Here is a 22,769-nt window from a genome sequence, read left to right as displayed (position 1 = left end):
GCCTAGCTTATACTTTTTGTCATTCCTCACGGTAGTTGAAGAAAATTAACCCAACAAAATCTAACCTGAAATACAGTCTTTTGATAATACCTATGGGGAATTATATTAGTTCAATGTTAACACTTGGCTTATGAATACTGCCCTCAGATCCTGGCAAGAGCACCCCTATTCTGGCACCCATGTTAGAAATGCCCAGTTCTGGAAATGCCCCTCCAGCAAGGCAGGTGTCTGAGGGTCCAGGGGTCATTCTCACCTGTAGCCTACGCCTCCCTTTCTAGACCATACTCCGGATGCCCAACACTCCAAAATTTTCTTCCCAGAGCTCCCTGAGGCCACTTTTAGGCCTGTGCCGGCCTTTTCCTTGAGTCTCTCTCTCAGGAAGATGAAACCTGCCACCCATACCTGGCCCTGGGAGGCCAAAGAGTGGCTGGCCGCAGTATGTATGTGGAGGAAAGCAGAGGGCAGAGCTTGTGAGTAAAGGCAAGCGTATCTTGTGCACGAGGCCTCCATGAGACAGGACGGAGCCCTGAATGGACTGGGAGCCTGCGTCCCCCTCTCTGAAAGCCACCATGTTCCTTGCAGAGCTTTAAGGAATCTGACACGTGTAACGTGAACCCGGTCTTCCAGATCAGAATAAGGACTTTTTGTGTTCCAGACTGGAAAGTCGAATATATTTAATTTAAAGGTTACTAGCACGATTGACACATTTGAAATATTTAGACACGTGGTAAGTGGTCTTGCCTTTGGCCTGCCAACTTCAAGAGGCATGCTTGTTGCCTTCCCCCTTCCAGGCTATTTGAGATATCTGCGAGCAGACGATACCCTCTTTCTCCAGTGCTTTGAATCGTACCTGACAAGATGCTTCACACGTGCCTGGGGATTCCAACCGAATTGAAGGAAAATGCAGAGACACGTGATCTGAAGGTAGGAGAAGCCTAGGCAAATATTTTCAGCCGTTAGACTTTTCGTCAGTCTGCCCCATTTCCCTGGCTTTCCCACCACAGGGTGGAATATTCAGGAACTTTTCTCCGGGCTTGGGACCTGTAGCCCCTCACAAACAAGGTCACCACAGTTTCACCCAGGATTTTCCAACCTCGCAGTCTGTTTCATATATTACCCGGGTCCCTGGAAACTTCACTTAGCGTATGATTAGAATTTCAAGGACAAGGCAGTTGGGGATCCCCTTGGCTGTTTTTGTCCCCCCCCCCCTCAAGGAAATCAACATAGGCTCCAGAACGTTTAACTTCACATTTTCGGACATCAAGTATTTTAGGAGAAGTTTATTGCTTCTTTTATTGAGGTTTTCAAGGACTGTTGGTAATATCCTTTCAATGCACAGTTTTTAACCATACTAAGAAAAGTGGACTTTTTCCAGTGGCTCCTGTAGGACCCACTGAGTCAGCCCTTCCTTCCTTCCTGCCTCCTTTCTTTCCTCCCTCCCTTCCTTCCAGCATAGATTACAATCATTTAAGTTCAGTTGTCATTTTTCTAATAGAACCTCACTTAATTCTCATTCACCTGAAGGGCGCTCATACTATGGACATCATATTATTTTGCATCATACTATTTTGCATAAATTACACAATTCCAAAAAGAGTGTGTTTCTTCATCTTGAATTCACCTTGAAAAACAAAGGCATTTTTTCCTGCTTGTTACTACCTATGTGTGTCACCATGACTCTGGAAATGGTCATTGTGGGCTAAGGTCATTAATGCAGCAATAATTATTAGCAAATTAAGGGACCAGGAACATATTTCTATTTTTTTGTTATTGTCAGTTATAATCCCATGCTTATGAAACTAAGACTTCTTTGGTTTTTATGGTAGTTCTGGTTGGGTAGCAGAGATGATGCTTTAAAAACTCCTTTGCAGATGGTTACTTTCCTACAAGATTTGCCTAAGCTAAGAAATCATTACTCCAATTGACAAGGTGTCCCAAAGACCTCCAAGTCACAAATTTTCCTAGAATCCCTGTTTGCCAGCCAAAGGTTTGGGCAAATTTTGTAAGCTCTCTGAGCCTCAGTTTCCATGTCTGCAAATGGAGTAGTCTCACCTATTTTATAGGGTTCCTGTAGGCATTGGGGATGTTAATGGGTGTGGCAAGCAGCAAGTGTGATGTCCTTTGCTCTTCTGTCTCTGTTCTCCCCAGCAATATATTCTCCATTAGATATGACTCTTAGTTTGATTTTAGCCCTAAAGCTGAAGAACCAAGCTGCAGTTACCAACAACGATTTCTTATTTCTGAATTGACCCCCTTGGAACCGGTTTGACTAGCTGGTGTTACGACTGATAGAAAAGTGGTTTTACTCCAAGCCTATTATTTATCATTTTTTCTGATTTTGTAAAAAAAAAAAAAAAATCCACCCACAAACATTTATCTCTTCTTTACAACAGATGGGAATAGCAATTAGAGGCCGTTATAATCCTGACCCTCAGTGGCAGACCAGTCCACACTGTGTGGCAGATCTGGGTGGCAGGTGATCTGGGTGTCACAACCAACGTGCACTTGTCCAAAGCACTCCTTCCTATCAGGCAATGATTCAAATGCTCCAAAGTTAACCTGGCAGAACACAGAAAGAAACACTAACACTATTTTCTCTCATAACCCATTTCCATAAATTCGAATATTTAGATGCAACCACTCCCACGCACAAAGCACTAAAAACACAAACAACAACAACAAAAACCCACCATGCTGGTCGCTTTCCAAATCTCTCTTAACTAGTAAAAGGGAATGCCAACTTTCCCAAAGGCCCAGGTATTTCCTTGAGTGCGAGTTTACTGATATCTGACTTTCTCAATACCACCAGAAGTTTCTGTCCAATGACTTTCCCATTATGAGTTCACCTGGAAAATGCCTTCTTAGAATGGATCCTATTTCTTTTGTAAAATTCCTCACCATTTTCACACGAAATGATGGGCCTTGTCCAGGTCTAGTCTTCATCTGAATTCCAAATTATTTCATTTTGTGTTGAACACACATGAGTGGATAATGTTGTTTCTGGGTTTTTATGCACGATGTTCTGTCTGCCTTAGTTTAACTTAGTTTAACCTTATTCTTTCGTACTGATGGAATGGAAGAGAACACTGATCATCTGTATCTTTCCACTTCTACACAAGCTGTCAGTGGGAGGGAGGGGAATCACCCCTTCTGTGACTTTTTGTACACTTACTATTTTTAGAAAATGGAACTCCACTCTTTCTCCTATACGATCCTCATTTTCACATGTCTTACCGATTGACTGGCGAATTTGTCTGCACGGATGTCCCAAACAAAGTAGTCCAAAGTCTTTCTGCAGCAACAAAGGGATACGTCTAAGTTGGCCCTTCTTGGTGAAGGGCCATAATACGGAATAGAACTCTGTGTCCCTGGTTTTACCAAGTGGGAAGAATCGCAATAATCTGAATCCCAAACTGGCTAGACCAAAACAAGCCTAGCTTTTCCTCGAGTTTCTTACCATAGGTGTTTCTGGGATATTCCTCAAGAATTCAGATTGATTCTTCTAATCCATTCTTGTGGCTTTTTGCCCCCGAGTCTTGTGGGCATACCCTGGAACACGACTACTCTGCTTGGGATTCAGCTTTCTCAGTCCTCATTTATTGCCCAGTTATAAGCAATGGAAATGTTTTTCTGGACAAATCCCATCACTTATGGTCAATTGTAACCTCTTCCCAGGATTCTATTAGGGCAAATTTTCAGAATTCCATAATCAGGTATCAGTGTCATTCCCAAAGAATGGGCTTTTCAGTCTTTAAGAAGACCACATATGGGGCCAAAACATTACAATCCACATTGGAATTCATACACTGGAATGAAGGTGAGCATATGTTCCTACTTCCTTCTGCTGTCTGTGTACAAAGTTATAGCAAGAATAACATATACAACTCCTAAAAATAAGGAATAAATTTCAGAGACAGTAATAATCAAAATCCATATTTAGGAAAGAAATCATTCTCAGAATGAAACTTAGAATTGTGCAGTCAACCCCCTACCTGCTGACTTCTCAAGCGTGAGTCATTGGAAGATGCTTGAACCTTTGTAGACCCATCCTCTCCTACGGAAAAGAACTGGCAGGGAATTCTGGCTGTCACTTCCACATATGGTGCCCAGTCGACAAAATATGTTTAAGTGCACTGCTTGCTTCCCCGTGATAAAAGGCATTTTGGCACAAGACTCTACAGAAAATTGGGCACCAAATAGGCCTTTGAAATCTGTGACCATCGAGAAGCACAAATTCTACTCTTTCTAAACGTAATGTGCTTGGTCATTTGTTTGCCAGTGGATCACGAATTATAAGACTAGACATACATATACTGTAACAGCTCAAAAATGTAGTATTCTTTTACATTCAGGGTTCTTATTTGATTTTTTTTTGATGGAATCAAGAAATCCTCGTCCCATGAGCAGGTTGGATACTCTCTTCAGTTGAACTAGTTTGTTGTTTGTTTGTTCTTGGTTACTAGATATGCCTCGTAAGAGTAGGAACTGAAAAGAATGGGGTTGGAACAGCGATCTCTTCTGAGAGTTAGCATTCTAACCTCTTCAATGTGCTACACCTCAAAGAGGGTAGATCTGGTGTAGGAGTCGACAGACTGTGGCGCCTAGATCCAACGGGGCTGCTGCCTGTTTTTGTAAATAAAGTTTTATTGGATCATAGCCAGGCCATTGATTTGCAGGTCGTCTGGGGCTGTTTTCATAGTACAATAGCAGAGTTAAGTGTTGCTGGAGACTGTATGGATCCCAAAGCTTAAAATATTTAGCCCCTTACACAGAAAGTTTGCCAATCCTTGATCTAGTGTATTGCCATCTTCCTGGTGAAAATAGTGTATCGACTTTCTATTAAAGGTAGAGACACATACACAGGTGTTTGAAAAGATGCTATACTCGAGATGAGGTCATCGTATGAAATTCCTTCAGCTAGAGTCAATAAGAAGCCGTGCACGGACCTCAGGAACAACAGCACAGTGTTGTTCGTGTATGTGCTGATGGGACAGTCAATTGTAATTGTCTCCTCTCGGTCTGCTGTGACACAGCTACCCCAAAGAAATGTTCCTGGTTTCAGTCATGCTGAAAATGGAAGACATAAGGCCCGCTGCCTGCGAATCACATTGCTTGGGAAAGAGCATTGCTTGGGAAATGTGTTTTTTAAAAAAAACACATTTTTTAAAGAATATGTCTCTGGAATCATCTTTCCCTGTAACTGGATTGTTTGAGAGACAGCGAGAAAGCTGAAGCAGCCAGGAGAAATCTAGTTTAACAAACAAACAAACCCAGCGTGCCCTCGGTTCAAAAGGTCTGCTGCATATTCACTCTCAATCTCTATACATATTTTAGTTCACCTTCTGTAAATCTTGTCGCTGTAGAGGGCTTTGGGCAGGCTAATGCGTTGTGATGTTTTGTTAATGGAAACAGAGACAACAATGCGGAAGGCAATCACAAGACTGGACCAGGAGGAGGCAGATGAAGGAAGGAAGGAAGGAAGGAAGGAAGGAAGGAAGGAAGGAAGGGGCAGACTGAAGGCAGAGCCCAGGGTGTCCAGAGAGGTGAGGCCCGAACCCTGCGTGGAGCTGACTTCTTCATTAGCAGAACCTGGAACCATGCCGGAACATTCCACAGCTTCAGGAGCTCATCGGTTTTCCTCCCCTGTCCCCCTTCTCTCCTCTCCTTCTCTCTGCCTCTGCAAACTTAGAAAAGACATAATGGTATCTCTCCCACGTTAGGAGGCTCTCCTCTGCGTTGAAAAATCAGTCGCAGAAAAATGGCGAGTCGCTTTTAGTCCTGGGTCACCACAGAGTGACTTTCCTCGTAGGCATCTCCTCGGGTGACTTAGCAAGAGTCGAAGCTTTAAAGCTCTCCCTGTTCTCATGATTCCCTTCCACCACGGCGTGTGCAGCGGGCGGCCCTTGGACGTGGGTGACGGTCTCCCCGCTTCCGGTCACAGCTGAGCAGCCCCGCTGGCTACCTGGGCAAAGTTTCTGGGCCACCACCTGTGTGTCCTGTGCGTTCTCACCCCCTTTTATGAAAGAGCAGCGCTGCCTTGGCGTGAACTGGGAGTGTATTCTCTTCCTTCCCTGCCTCCCTGATCCCTTCTCCTCCTCCCTCTACCCCCCCCCCCCCCCCCCGTTTGCCATACTCCTGTTGTTGCTGTTGTTGTTGTTGTTGTTGTCGTGTTTCCCACAGCAGAATCTGCCCTGGGGACAGCCCAAGCCCACGCTGGCGGCTGGCGTTGGCGGTGCAGGTGCGCGGAGCCCTCCTCTGCGTGGTCGCCACAGCAACCCGCCGCCGCTCTAATCTGCTGAATATGAAAGGCAGGAACAGAAAGAGAAAAGCCATCCACCCCCTTCTGCTCCGTCCCGGAGTCCAAAAGAAGGCTGCGGGCTCCAAGCATTCCCCGATCGTCCCCAGCCATCGCCCGGGCAACAGTCACAGGGAGCTGGCGGGCCTGGCGGGAGCACCGTCCCCTCCCAAGTTCTGACCTCCTCCCTCCCTTTCCCCCCCTCCTCTGCTTCTCCCATCCTGGGCCTCCAGACGCCCACCCGCATCCCACTCTGGCCTCCCCGCCCCAGGGACTCGCGCGCGGCGTGATTTCACCAGCTCCTTCTCACTCGGCCCCAGCAACATGCGCGTGGGGGCGGGGGCGTGGGGGTGTGTGCGTGCACGCAAGGGTGGGCGCACGTGCATACGTGCGTGTGTGTCGACGTTCATCTCCAGTCGCCTTGCAGCTGCGCCGTGGTCGTGTGCTAGAAAGATCGAAATGGACAGAGCCGGTAGGTTGAGAAAGCGGCCCCTCGCTGCCGGCCTGAATTCGTCCATGCCCGGGTTTGCGGGCCAGTGGCTCTCTAGCCCCAGATCCAGCAGTGAAAGCTGTCGTTTGTCTCGCCACGGGCTTGTTGTCGCAGCTGGGTTTGACACCGCTTACCTCAGCAGTTTGTCGTGGTGGTGGCGGTGGTGGTTTTTTGCTTTCTTGGTTTTTTTTTTTTGGTTTTTTTTTTTTTTTTTTTTTTTTTTTTTTTTTTTTTTTGGTTGAAAGACAGAAGGCTTCCTTGTGATCCCAGCCTTTTCCTATCAAATGACACTCAGCCATGGTTTGGGTGACTTATTTACTGGCACTGGACCAGGAAAAACAAAAATGAACGTTCACAACTAATAAATCCTCCAGCCTGGATAGCCACAGCAACAGCGGTGGGAGGACGTCAGAATGTTCCGCCTGATACCCCAGGGTTCCTTGGCCGTGCGGAACCTCGCAAGTCGGGGGCAGGAAAAGAGGGTAAGACGAGAGAGGAACAGAGACGCGTTTTATATGCAGGGTCTTGAACAGACTCAAAAACTTTGGGCTTGGATCCTATGACGGGCTTTCTCAGCGGAGGATCCTAAGTGCGGGAGGCGGATGCAGTGTGTTTGAGTCCTTGGAAGAGGACGTGGCTAAGCTTGCCACCTTTTTCTCTTATCCTTGGGAATGAAGGCGCACCTAGGCTCACCATGATGGACAAGTCCAGCCTACATCGGCTGGGCGGCAAAATCACAGCTTTCTCAGCTGCACTGAAAGAAACTATTTTTATAGAGGACCATAAGGTCAAGAATGTTTAGCAAACAAAATTGTATGTCAGCCACTCCTAGATGGTTCTCCAAGGACCTTCCTCCTCCCAGGCCCTTACTGAAAGTGAGGGCATCTCTTTAAGGCTAGTGTGACAATGTTTTTATTTGTTTTGGAATGGATCTTCTGGACAGAAGCACATTTTTTTTTCATTAGTATAAATCCAGAAAAAGTCAACCACGAAACCACCGACTTTGGTTAAGATTGCCTCGTTTTCTCCCCCTATGACCACCTCTAGTTCAACAGATAACTATACTTTCTGTGCTGATCAGCTCGGTTAATTCAGCTTTTGGAGGCTAATGGTTGAGCCTTTCCAGACAGGGTTCAATCTTTGGGTAGAAATGTGGATAAAAAGTGGGGAAAAATTGAACCATCACCCAGATGTTTAGTCTACATAACGCTAAATACTTGACTATTTGGAAAGATAACTATGATTGATTTTGCTCTTCCTTTTTAATTTTGGCTTTGTTTCCTTGACCCTCGGAGAAACAGTGAGGGAGGGCACTTAACTGAAGACAAATGAAGCCACACCTACCCAGAAGTTCTGCTTGTTTGTTATAATGCAGAAAAAAAAATACTATTTTTGTTTTGTTTTTGCATTGTGATCCAACCGGGCTCTGATGTCATATAACTACCTGAAACATGCCTGCAGAAAGTAGGGAACATGATCATCTCGCTTTCCAAAGCACCTGACAAAAAAGCATTTTATAAAATCCTTCAGAGTTTTGAGGAATTATTATCTTTGAAACTTGTTCTTTGCCACTCTTTAAAAAAAAAAAAATGGCTGGGATAGAATCAGATGAAGGAAATGTACAAAGGTTAATTCTGCCATCTTAATGTGTTTAGAATGCTCACTGTCTACCAATGAAGTCATTGCTCAAATTCGTCTGCCAGTTCACAGGAAAGTAATTGAATCTCTCTGTGATTGAATCCAGCTAAATTATTCTCTCTGTCATAGAGATATTGTCTATAGTCATTGTCTCCTAGGAGAATCAAGTATTGTCTGAATGCTATTTTGAAATCCTTAGGAGAAAAGGCATTATGTGATCAAATCAACTTCAAATTCTGTTTAATTCCTAGAATCTTTATTTTGATTACTTTTTATCTGTTATTATGCCAATATTTTGGAGGCACCTAATATGTGCCAGATACTATGTAAGCTCTTGGAATTCAAAGAGCTTGTGGTTTAGAAGGGGAGATAGGAGCATAGAAATCATGGCCAGCTTTTATTGAGTGCTTACTATATGCCGGGTACTGCTTTAGACATTACAACTCTAGGAGGTAGGTAACATTATTTCTTCTGTCTTTAAGAAAGGAAATGGAGACACAAAGAGGTTAAATTACATGCCCCGAGTCACATGCTACCTTGTTTTTAAAGCAATGGTCAGAAGATACATGACTGCTTCACGTTTATAACCCACTGAGTTCAGTATCCTCGGTACACAGTTAATAAGCGAAAGCCTGCCAGATGGAAAAAGGGAAGGTGAACATATTAGTAGAAAGAATTTAGAACCCCCGAATTAAGTCCTGACATCATCCCAACTTCTCAGGGTTTCTGAGAACTCTCACTTAAGTGATGGATAAGATATTGCAGTGAAAATGTTTTTGAGGGTGTCTCTAGGTAGTGCCATTCATACATATTTCTACTTCGTTTCAGGAAAACTTGTTTTAGGTTGTTTCAAACTTAAGTAGTATCTCTGAAGTGCGTAGGAGAGCACATGGTATATGGTAAATTTTTGTCAAATAAATGAACTTACTTGGAATTTCTATGATAATTGAAAAAAAATGTAAAGTTTCTTTATTTCCGAGAGAGAGAGAGAGAGAGAGAGAGAGAGAGAGAGACAGAGAATGAGTGGGGGAGGGGCAGAGAGAGAGGGAGACACAGAACCCCAAGCAGGCTCCAGGCTCCGAGCTGTCAGCACAGAGCCCGAAGTGGGGCTCGAACTCACGAACTGCGAGATCATGACCTGAGCCGAGGTGGGATGCTCAACTGAGTGAGACACCCAGGCGCCCCTAGAATTGAAAACAAAATTTTAGAGAAGAGTTGGAATGTGGGCGGCACTATAAAGCACTGAGAGACACCCCACCCGCATGTGAGAATCAGGAAACAGATGGGGTAACACTGGTGGCCACAGAGTTTTCCCCTAAGTCAGTGGAAGCTTCATCTACAATACGTGGGTGGGAAGGGCTAGGGGGTCTCAGGAACCCCGAAATATTAAAGCTGGGCTGTGACACAATCAGATCTGTGTTTTGCGTAGCAAGATCACTTCTGTTACAATGCAGAGGATGACAGAGGAGGTTAGACAAGTCACGTCAGATGGGCCAACCCAGATCCTCGTGCAAAATCCTGTCGCTGCTGAGGGGGCAGTGGGGCTGGAGATGGGGACATTCGGACAGATATTTAGGAAGTAGAATCTCCAGAACATTGTCCTTGATCGGATGATGAAACGTGGTCCCTGATGATGTGAGGAAATATGGTTCCCGCTAGTGTGAGGAAGGGTAGTATATCCTTGACTGGGTGCATGGATGGTGAGTTTAAAGATGATATTCACTAAGAGGGGGATGCTTGGAAGGCGAGGTGTTAAGTTAGTTTTGGACATGTTGGGTTTAAAGTACTCAACAGTTGGGGGCGCCTGGGTGGCTCAGTCGGTTAAGCTCCCAGACTGTTGATTTTGGCTCAGGCCGAGATAGAGCCCTGCGTCCAACTCTGCACTGACAGTGCAGAGCCTGCTTGAGATTCTCTCTCTCTCTCTCTCTCTCTCTCTCTCTCTCTCTCTCTCTCTCCAAATAAATGAACTTAAAAAAGATTTTTTTTTTCAAATAAATAAAGTGCTCAGCCTCCGAGGGTGCATACAATAGTCCCTTAAAGTCATGGTGTGATTCTCGAATAGATAGATTTTAGAGTCCTGTGCACAAGGCTAAGTATTTTAAGAGATGGGAGTATCTGGGAACACCAAGGGAAAACAGAGATGGAGCGAAAATATATGGGGTCAAGGACAAACTTGAGAACAACTCGGAGAAAATCCCACGGGGTCCGTTTCAGTAAGATTTTTAGACAACGAAAGAAGCTGGGTCAGTTTTCTCAAAACGGATTCAAAAGGCTTTTCGTAACTCAGAAGTCCTGTTCCTCCATAATTTCTTCCTGTGGCTTCCAGTCCGTCGTCAAAGCTAATCTACATTTTGAAATCATCAACCAATTCATGATAATGTTGGTCTTGAAACTTCACAAGCTTCGACATCTTGGCACCATCGGGCTTTTGAGACATAACTCAGCCCCTCAACTCTGTGGAGGTCACTAAGAACATTTTCCCGCCTGAAAGCTGTGGGCGCTATCAATCACTGATGAAAAATGCCATCTCTTGCAAAGGCTCGCTCAGCAGAGGGGCTGAGCACAGTCTTGATGAGGAGAGAAAATGAATCCTAATTGCTACCTTTGTTCTCCTGAAGTTGGTTTCAAGAAACACAGAATGGCTACCTTCTGTTTACTCACCTCTCCTTAATTCTTACAGGAAGGTATTTAGGCAATCTATTTGTCGAATCACTGCAGGGGGCAGCATGTTTCCCTTACCAGTGATTATCACTGAGAGGCATATTCAACCTCCCAAGGCACAATATTTAAAAAAAAAGAAAAAAGAAAGAAAGAAAGAAAAAAAAAAGTAACATGCAGCCTCTGTGTGATTTATTTATGATAGGCCGAATTGAAAAGTGCTAATTGGGATATGACCCCCAATAAAACTCTAATGAAATGAGACTCCTACCAGAGTTTTTTTTTTTTTTTTTTTCTTTTTCTTTTATCCTCCCTAATAGAAGCAACCACGGGCTCTGGCTTAAGGTCATCAGTTTGGAGCAGGATTTAAGTGACCCTTCTTTGTAATCTCTGCCTTCTTAGTTTTGTAACTATAAGGGAAGCAGGCTGTGGGCCTTAGGGGTAAGATGAATGTGACCTCTCGTTTAACTTAATAAATAAGCCCTTCTTTCTGTTATACAACCTGCTGGGGAGAAAACAGGCAAATCCGAATAAGGAGAGAGGCCCAATAAATTCTCAATCTCGCCTCCTTGAGACTGAGTTATAAGAATGCGTGATACAGACGAGGATAGCCCTTACTCAGGACCCTGAAATAAAGATACCTTAAAGTAGCAGGGCTGATTTTGTCCCCTCGGAGACATTGGTAGTATCCGGAGACCTTTCTCGTTGTCACAACTGGGGAACAGCACTACTGGAACTTAATCGGTTGAGGCCAGAGATTTGGGTAAACATTCTGAGGTGCACAGGACAGTCCCCTAAACAACAAATTATCTGACCCAAAATGTCAAAAGTGCTGATGTTGGAAACCCTACCGGAGTGGTAGAGAGACACAGAACTGCCGGCCTACTCTTTGTATTGTCAGGAGAAAGGGAGGAGAACACTGGCTTTGGTCCATGAGTGGCATTCTCTGAAATCAGTTTTGTTCCAGTTCTTTGTGACTGGCAAATGCCCTCAAGAAACAGCACCTCTGAGAATAGAAATAAATGGTGACGAAGGCCCGTCACAGCGGTGTGCGTATACGTCGCTAACTGAGTACGACCCAGAAGACCATACTTCTTCTGTGTTCTGCACACAACCTCTGAAGATAACTTTGCATCTTGGCCATGAGACAAAAACCTTCTACTTTGGAATGACTTTGTCCTCTGTGAAAGTTGCTGGGCTATAGAACTGGCAATTTTGGATCTTAGCCAGTTGCCGAATGGAGACTCTTCTTCACTGCAGGTAATGCTAGAAGTTGGGGGCTCATCCAACATCAAATAAAAGGAGTCAAGACCCTGCTTAAGAACCTTAAAGGAGCCACTTTGCTTCATACACTGCCCTTGAGGCCACTTCTGTTCAACAACCAGTTCTGCTCTATTGTTCTGAGCTCACCAGGGGTTGGATTGAACCAGTTTGGAATCTCTTGCTGCCTCCCACATCCTCACACGCACCACCAACTTCCAGGAACATATAGAAGGAAAAAAGGTGAGGTCTACCATACGCATGCTGAGGTGGAACCTTACATTATATCCTCTGACCCGACAGAAGCATGTTATCTTTTCCCAGTAGGGTAAAGAAGGCTAAGGCAATTACGGTGGGCATGACTTATCCTCTACTTTCATGTGAACAAAACCCAGAATACACGATTTCAAGGTATGGGAGGCAAAAGTGAGTCTGGAGAACAGTTGGCCCAGTGTTTCCCAGGGTGGCACATATAACCCTGATGGTATAAAGGACAATTTTAGGTGGTACATAGTTACGACTTTCAACAGCATGCCATCCGTAGTAAGATAGTTAATACATTTCAGTTCTATGTCAATCCTTCTAATTAGGGTCGAGTCTCTTAATACTGAGTGGTCAAAGAGAAGTTAAAACAAAATCTCTGAAATTGGCTTTGAATTCTGACCCCGCAACTTACAAATTGACTCTGTGATGCAATTTTGACCAATGAAAAAGTGAGTGGAAGACTTTTGGGGAATTCTTGGGAGATTTTTTTCAACTCTGAACTCTGAAGTTTGTACTTTCAGCCTCTTTATTATATTGCTATCGTGGATGAAACAAACTCTGTGAGGGCAGGAGGACTCCAACTTTTCTTTTCTTTTCTTTTCTTTTCTTTTCTTTTCTTTTCTTTTCCTTTCCTTTCCTTTCCTTTCCTTTCCTTTCCTTTCCTTTCTTTTCTTTTCCTTTTTTTAATTTATTTTTGAGAGAGAGAGAGAGAGCGAGCGCATGACCAGGGGTGGGGAGGGCAGAGAGAGAAGGAGCCACAGAACCTGAAGCAGGCACCAGGCTCTGAGAGGTCAGCACAGAGCCAGACATGAGGCTGGAACCCACCAACCCCAGCCACTCGGGTGCCCAGGCAGACTCCATTTTGTCTTACATGTCCAGGACTTGGAATACCCAGCCGTGCTGCCATCCACAAGCATTTGATACGTATTTGCTGGATGAACAAATACAAGAATCATATGAAAAGCTAGAGATCCTTTTTTCGTTGTAATGATGGCTTTTAAGGGTACAGATTTGCCCCCAGGCTTAGTGTGAAATCACAGGGTAGACTCAGCATCTTCCTACTAAATTTTTGTTTTTTAATAGATTTGTTTAGGTATGATTGATATAATATAAACTGCAAATATTCAAAGTGTGCAATTGGATCAGCTTTGACATATGTTTACACCTGCGAAACCATCTCAATAATCAAGATAATGAAGGCATCCATCATCCCCAATGTTTACTTGTTCCCTTTTGTAATCTCTACCTCTTATCTCTCTACCTCTCCTCCCCAAGAACCACTCATCTGCTTTCTGTCACTACAGAAGCATCTGTATTTCACAGCATTTATAGAAATGGAATCAAAGAGTATGTACTCTTTTTATCAGGCTTCTTTCGCTCGCGGTAATTGTTTGTGTTGTTGCATGTATCAGTAGCTCATTCCTTTTTGACAGAAAACAATATTCCACTGTGTAAAGATACTGTGATTTGTTTATCCATATTTACCTTTTGAGTTTTGCCCAGTTTAGGGCTCTCAAAAATAAAGCTTCTATGAATATTCATGTACTTGTCTTTGTAGGGATGTGTGTTTCTTTTAATTTTTATTTTAACTTTATTTATTGATAGAGAGCAGGGGAGGGGCAGAGAGAGAGAGAGGGAGACAGAGAATCCCAAGGAGGCTCCACACTGTCAGTGCAGAGCCTGATGTGGGGCTTGGTCCCATGAACTGTGAGATCATGACCTGAGCTTAAACCAAGAGTCAGATGTTTAACCGACTGAGCTGCCCAGGTGGCTCTGGATGGATGCATTCTTTTCTCTTGGGTGAGTCCTTAGTAGAGAAATGGCTGGATAATATGGTAGGTATATGTTTAGCTTCATGGAAACTGCCAAAATGTTAATCAATGGTGGCTGTCCAATTTTCATTCCCAGCAGCAGTGTTTGGGCGTTCTAGTTGCTCCAGATCCTTGACATCACAAGTGATCAAACATTTTAATTTAAGGCATCCTAGTAAACACGTAATGGTATCTTATTTTGGTTTTAATTTGCATTTCCATAGTGGCTGATGATGTTGAGAGTCTTCCCATGTGCTTATTTACCCTCCTCATGTCCTCTCTGGAGACACGTGTCTTCTGATCTTTTGCCATCTTTTCATTGGACAGTTTGTTCTTTCATTGCTAAGTTTTAGAATTCTTTATATATTCTGCATACAAGTCCTTTATCAGGTACATGCTTTGCAAATATGTTCTCCCAATCTGTGGTTTGTCTTTTTATGAATTTAATGTATTTTTGGAAGAGAAGTTTTTAAATTTGATAAAGTCGATAAAGTCCAGCGTATCATGTGTTTATTTCATGGATCACACCTTTGGTGTCATATATAAGGAATCTTTGCCAAATCTGTCACAAAGACTTTCTCCTATGTTTTCTGCCAGAAGTTTTATACTTTTAGGTTTAAAATGTAGGTGTGTAATACATTTAATTAAGTTTTCATGTGGTGTGAGATATGAACCCAAAGGTTTTGTTTGTTTGTTTGTTTGTTTTCGCCTATGGCTATCCAACCCTTCCAACATTATTTGTTGAAAAGACCATCCTTTCCCCACTGCATAACCTTTGCATCTTTGTAAACAAACAAACAAAAACAGTGGTCCATATGTGTGTGGTTTTGCTATTGGACTCTCTATTTTAGTTTTCAATCTCAATGCAAATACCACACTATCACTACATCTTCCCAATAAATCTTGACATTAAGTAGTATAAATCCTCTCACTTTGTTCTTTATAAAAGTTGTTTTGTCTAACCTAGGACGTTTGCATTTCTATATGAATGTAGAATCAGCTGGTCAATTTCACATTAATTAATTAATTAATTAATTAAAACCCAAATAAAGCCAGCTGTGGTTTTGATTGGTATTGTGTAGGACCTAAGATCAATTTGAAGATGTGAAGAAACTGATGCCTTGCCCAAGGTCATCTGTAAAGTGGACGTCACTGTAGGTTATAATGGGGATTATGTAAGTGAATGTATCTAGAGTTCTTAGAACAATGTGTGGCATATGGTAAGTGCTCAGTAAGAAATCCTATTACTTCCTTTCTTTCAGCCTTCAAAGGCCAACTCCATTGTTTAAAGAACAAAATCCCAAATTCTTAACATTTCCTCTAACATGCATTCTCACCTGGATAATATTTCTTTTCCAGACTCACTTAGCCTCAAGCCCATGGAGCCATCCATTGAACACTGCCTCCAGCCCACACCAAAATATTATCTATTCCCCAAACATTCCATGCTATTTTTGGTCACTGTTCCTTTTTTACATACTGTCTCAACTTCCTAGAAAGGGTTTTGTTTTTCTCCTTGTTAAAATTCAACTCACCCTTCCAGACCCACATTGAATATTGCTTACTCCATGCAATTGTTGTAAGGCAGAGTAGTCAGAGCTTACTGTTTCTCTGAGCTACAATAGCAAACACTTTGCATTATGATTATATGTTTGCATACCTGTCACCTCACTACACACATTTCCCAGGAAAGAGTACGAATAGTTTCAGAGTAGAACCAGGTAGTTATTTATTTTTATAACCTTGGGCCTAATACAAGATCTAGTACACAGTAGGTACCTAATGAATATATACTGAATAATATACAACCGAAATCTTCTTTATTAAGCATTCATGCTTGCTGTCTGCATTGGTATTGCCATTTTTTTTAAATAAAAGCAGTAATATTTCTCTTTTAGTCATACGCACGATTTTTGTGTTTTTGTTTTTGCCATTAAAGTTCAAGCTTGAGAAGTGGTACCCTGAGACAATAAAAACTCCTGATTTCTTCCCAGGAGAAAAACAAAAACAAGGCAGAACTATGAAAGTGCCTGGCACAAAGCAAAAAGGGAATCCCTCTCTTCTGCTCTCTTGGCTCCAACGAACATGGGGGTATAGACAGGAGGCAGTTCAGCAATAGCCCAGCCTAGGGCATTGCCAGAGAAACCCTTAACAAGAGAATGGGCTCCTTGTTAGAGCAATGCTAAGGGATATGAGTGAAACTGAAAGGAGGCACTCAAATAATTCCCTGTGCAACCTCAAAGGGCCACCACAATTCCCCTGTGTTTAAGAGGACCCCCACATCCAGGAAAAAAAGATTCCAGCCTGTGGAAACCACCCCTAGCCAAAGGCCTGAGCCTCCCCCTGGGAGGGCCCAGCAGGAAATGCCTCTTTGCCTTGCAGGGGAGTTCAACACTTCAAGTTACCAGAGATACGTGTTTGTGGTTTACATAAAGGTGGGGAAATTCTACTTTGGACCCACACCTTAAATGATTAGCTTTCCCAGTGGTAAATTTTGCAATTAGACTGATATGTTTACAGTCAAGTATATGGCATGTATATTTGACAAGAGAAATTTTCCATAATTCAGGTCTAGAAAAATTATCCTTAATCCAGATGTGGGAGAAAATAAATTGAGAACATAAAATATTTTAGGTCTAGTCCCATGATAGGCCAAACCCAATATTATGGTGAGCCAGGGCCCCTCTTTGGAGCAAAGTACTTTCCTGCACGAAGTAAATAACTTCTTCCTAAGCATGAAATGTTACTCTCCAGAGGGTATTTTAGTTGCCTGGAGTTTCTGTACTATTGAGATTGTTTAGTAAATTTGAGCTGAGTCCTGTTTCTTTTTCCATCTCTCAGGCTCTAGTCTAATATTTAGTTAATGCTGTTTTTTTTTTAATAAATCCTGTTCAATTTGATTCTACACAAATGAGACAAATGATCTCAGTGGAACAAACAAGCAAACAAAAGGTAATTTCTTTTTTAAGATAGTCAAAAGTTGGGGGTAAAGTACCCTGACTTTAAAGGAGATATTATAAATGAAAATCATTGCAAGTGTTTTAACACTTAAAAAGTTTGGGTTTACTTCCACCTGCTGTGTCTTACTGGGAGGCAGACTAAAGGAATAGTTGTCTAGAGGGTGAAAAAAGGCTATGCTAGAAACTTCCCACTGAAGAGAACATTCATCAAACTCCAAAGAAAGCATTATCCACTCATTTGCTTATGCTGTTTTGCTAAGGGGTATACACAGTGACTGAAGAGTTTGTAACCAGAATCTTAACATTTATGTGATAAATAAATCATGAAATTAAAGATTTATGTCAAATTGAAATACAGATTTTTATATATTTAGTGTGTGAATGAAATGGAAGGAAACTAAAGAGTTGAGCACATAGATGTTTTCTCCCCAAATATGAATAACAGGATAAACCTAAGAAAATAGTATTCTTTTTTGTCCTAATAAAAATTACTTAAACTGATATGTTTTCATATTTGTAATAGTTTTCAGAAGGCTTGGATTCAAATTTGAAGATCATCAGATGTGAAGCTTACCCAACACACATTAATCACATTCATTTATTTAAGTATTTTAAAACTTTTTCTGTCCACTCCATTTGTCAGATATCGGGACATGTGTCAAACTCTTGAACTAGAATTGTGGATTTTTCAACCACTCTGTATAATTTTGTCAATCTTGCTTTATATATTTGGAGCTTACATTATTGGGTGCATACAAGTTCTGAATTATTACAGTTTCTTAATGAATTAATAACAGCTGACTCATACAAAGTACTTACTATGTGATACACATAATCTAAGTTTGTTACATATATTCACTGATTTTAGTCCGTACAGTAACTCTAAGAAGGAGATATTATCTCCATTTCATAGTTGAGTAAAGAGATTGAGTTTGACGACCTTAAGTAATTTATTCAAATTCACACATCGGTATGTGGCAATGTCAGGATGTGCAACTAGATATATGGCTCCTAAAATTGCGTTTTTAACCAGTGTAACGTACTGTCTTTCTGCTTTCTGTTATTATCTACTGGCCCTCTTTATCACTAAGAATGAATATGGATAGTTTATACTGTTTGATATCATTACAGCCATGTAAGAAAAAGTCCAGAATTTGGCAGCTGAAGGGCTGTTCAGGGAATCACATAGGTGTCCATAAACAGACATATTTTACTTTTCTGTTCCACAGCTTGTAATTTCAAGAAAACTCATGGTCTAGGAAAGCTGCTGAAGCTCCAGCCAACACAAATATATTCTATCTCAGAAGGAAGAAAGGCAGAAGGGAAAAACACGCTTATCTATCTAAAACTGTGCTCTCTAACACAGTAACTACCAACTATATGTGGCTACCGAGCATTTGAAATATGGCTAGTCTGATCTGAGATGTGCTGAGTGTAAAGTACACACCAGAATTTGAAGATTTTATACCAAAAAAAAAAAGGGTGTAAATTATCTCAATAATTTGTTTTATTGATTTTGTGTTGAAATGATAACATTTTGGATATCTTGGGTTAGATAAAGTACATAATTAGTATTTTTTAAGTTTGTTCATCTATTTTGAGAAAGAGAGAGAGAGAGAGAAAGAGAGAACACACACACAAATGGGGGAGGGGCAGAGAGAGAGGGAGAGAGAGAAAAAATTCCAAGCAGGTTCTTTGCTGTCAGCACAGAGCCTGATGCAAGGCTTGATCCCATGCAACATGAGATCACGACCTGAACCGAAGTCAAGAGTCAGACGCTCAACCAACTGAGCCCCCCGGGCACCCCTGATAAGGTACATTATTAAAATTAATTTCACCTGTTCCTCCTTACTTTTGTAATACAGCTACTAGAAAAATTTAAATTACATATGTGACTCTCCATTGTGTCTTGCCTTGTATTTCTGTTGGAAGTGATGATTAAAAGAGCTTCCTTGGAATCCCCACCCAACAATTTATGCCTATATTTTATTGGCAAGTATTTAGCCCCATAGAAAACTAATAAGGGAGATTGCATTATGTAGTCTTCTGACTGTACTCTTCTTGTCACCTCCAGCTATTATTAAGGGAGCATCAGAAAATGGATACTTGGGGAGACAGCTGGCAGTCTCTCCCTCCTCTCAGAGAAACTACAAACTGTCCCCAGAGCAACTGTCATATTGAGCATCCCACGTCTTCACAGCACTCAGTATTGCCTGTCTTTGATTTTAGCCAATCCAAAAGTTATGTAGGGGTGCCTGGGTGGTTCAGTAGTTAAGCATCCGCCTCTTGGTTTTGGGTCAGGTCATGATCTCACAGTTCCTGAGTTCAAGCCCCACATCAGGTTCTCTGCTGAGGGTAAAGAGCCTGCTTGGAATTATCTCTTTCCCTCTGTCTCTGCCCCTCCCCTGCTCACGCTCTCTCTCTCTCTTAAAATAAATAAATAAACTTAAAAAAATTTTTAAATAAAAGTATGTAGTGGTATCTCATGTGGTTTTAAGTTTGATTTCCCTAATGACTAATGATGTTGAGGTTCTTTTTATATGATTATTTGACATCTGTATCATTTCTTTGGTGAAGAGTCTTTTCAAATCTTGCTCGTTTTTTAAATTGTTTTCTTTTCTTCTTATTTAATTGTAACAATTATATATCTATTCTGGATACAGGTCTTTATAAGATAAGTGCTTTGCTTATGTTTTCCCCCAGTCTGTGACTTGTCTATTTATTTTCTTAATAGTGTTTTGGTGAAGTTTTATATATTTTTAAGAAGTTTAGTATATCAATACTTTTGTTCTATAGTTTGTGTTTTTTATGCCTTCTCTAAGAAATCTTTCCCTAACCCAAAATCACAAAGATTTTCTATGTTTTTAATATATATATATTTTATACTATATATATATGTATATATATATATATATATTTTATACTATATATATATTATACTAGGACTCACATGTAGGTCTATGTATTTTGAATAAAAATTTTTTTTAATGTGAGGTAGGGAATCACAACCCAATGGTTCACCTCATCCTCTTGAGTCTAAAATGTTATGGAAGGTTTCTTCTGTGACCAAATGTTGCCTCAAGAGAAAAAAAAAAAAAAAAAAAAGAAAAGATGGGGAAGAAAAGCCTAACAACTAAGGATTTGCCTTAAAAGGCTGATTATATGGGAAAAGTCTTACTTAAAACTCAAATTAAAAGTGACTAGTTATTTGATAGGGAAATTTAAACTTCTTTTCACAACTAGGTAGAAATAGAAGCTTATGAACAAGTTCTAGCAACAGAAAGTGAAATGCTCTCTCTCTATATCTGTGTTATAAAGCATAGATTCCTAACTTGCTACAACTGAATCAATACATGAAAAATAATATCTGTTTGTAAGACTTGAGTATTATTAGATCTTTTAATAAGCATTTAAAAGGGAAATGTTACTTGCTACTTTTCTTATTTAAATTAAAAATAATGTAAAATTCAGAACTCTTGATTTTGTCTTCTCCTGGTGAGCAGGAGAGTTGGGCAACATACTTCTAGGATTGATCTGTCTCTCCAACCAATGTCGCCACCATCATATTGGCCACCAATGGCAAAAACTCTCTCCTTAACAAGAGACAGATGATCGTTCCTTTGATTTCTCGTAGCTTATCTAACACAAGACTGTAGCATTTAATGTGACTTTACTAAAGGCTTCCATACAGCAAAAGGAAATTAACAGCAGATTAGTCAATCTGGGATACATAATAGGACTAATTTGTTGAAGCCAGGTACCCATTACAGACGCTCTTTCCTTGTTGGGTTCTTCATGTGACAGATATCTTTTTGAACCCCTCTAAGGAAGAATGCCTTCTTGGATGTACAGACTCTTGAGTTGAGAACAAGAGAAAATAGCTAATCTTTTATTCTCTCATCTCCACAGATTTTGCCCCTCATGTTTGGTTCTGGTTGGAGAGTTTGTCCCCTTCATCAGTTCAGAAAGGCTGAAAATGGTCTTACTCCTTGGAAGCCAAAACCAACTCCATGAAGAAATGTTCTTCTTGATAACCACATATTTATAAAGTAGCTCAAACATTCCTAAGGAAGGAATTGTTTTTTCACACTAATTGTGGACAAACGTTGCTTGGGGAATGCAAAGATTTAGAAGACCCAGTTCTGGTCCACAAGGAATTTGCAACCTAGTTAGGGTTACAGGCTCTGTAAGCAAGATAAATCAATAATCCATAGTGATATATTACTTCATAGCACTTCAGAAAAAGTAAAGATCATTGTGGAACAAGGGTGGGTTTAAATTAGACCTTGAGACATCAAACTGAAGAAAGGATACTCCAAGCAGGGACACGGTAAGTAAAGGTGAAGGCAGTAGAACATGAGAGATTTTAAAGGGTTGCTCCTGGCGAGTTTGGTTAGAGAGGTACGTAGACATGTGAGAAGAGCAGGGGAAAAGCTAAAGGTTGGAATCCCTCCTTTAGGAATTGGGTGCCAACACAAAGCCTAAGCAGGGAGAATTTATGATGTCAGGCATGATTTTCAGATAACTAACCCAGAGGTGAAGATGGGGATATATTGGAGGGACGACCTTGAAGGCGGTGAAGCCCGTTCAGAGGCTGGATGTTGTAATGATACATTTCTGAAATGATAAGAATTTGACCTAGGGTGATGATAATACATATAAGGAGACAGAAACCAAAGGAATTAAAAGGAAAACTGGCTAAGATTCATCACAATTGAAGTATTTGACTGTTAAAAAGCTAGGAGGTACTTGTTAACATAAAAATTATACTCACTAGGGGCGCCTGGGTTGGTCAGTCGGTTAAGCTTCCGACTTCGGCTCAGGTCATGATTTCGCGGTTCGGGAGTTCTGCGCTGAGAGCTCAGAGCCTGGAGCCTGTTTCAGATTCTGGGTCTCCCTCTCTCTCGGTCCCTCCCCCGTTCATACTCTGTCTCTCTCTGTCTCAAAAATAAATAAACGTTAAAAAAAATTAAAAAATAAATTATACTCACTAACTGACCCCGTAGGGGGTGGGTGGGGGTCTTTGGAGTTTGTGCTATTTTTGTGAATCCTCTGAAACCGATTTAAATACAGAAGTCATCCAAATATATCAATTGGATCACATCTTTGGGCACTACGAGTGAAACTGAGCTAAATGACGGTGCTCCAGCACGAATACAATACAGTACAGAGCCATCTGACACTTCCCCACCACCCGTTCCCTTTGCTTGAGTTCATCTCAGTAAAATGCAGTTCGAGAAGAACGTTTAACAATAGTAAATTTCCTCCAGGTTATCAAAAAGTAACTCAAGCTCTTTCCCAGTACTGATGGGTCAGTTATATCTTGGCCAAAGATGAAGTCTTGAAGCGTGTCTCCTTGCTACCGACAAAAAAAATTGGATCTGGCCCCAAGA

This window comes from Prionailurus viverrinus, chromosome D4 (genome assembly GCF_022837055.1).
Source record: "Prionailurus viverrinus isolate Anna chromosome D4, UM_Priviv_1.0, whole genome shotgun sequence".
NCBI lineage: Eukaryota > Metazoa > Chordata > Mammalia > Carnivora > Felidae > Prionailurus > Prionailurus viverrinus.
Note: the sequence above shows the minus strand (reverse complement) of the source record.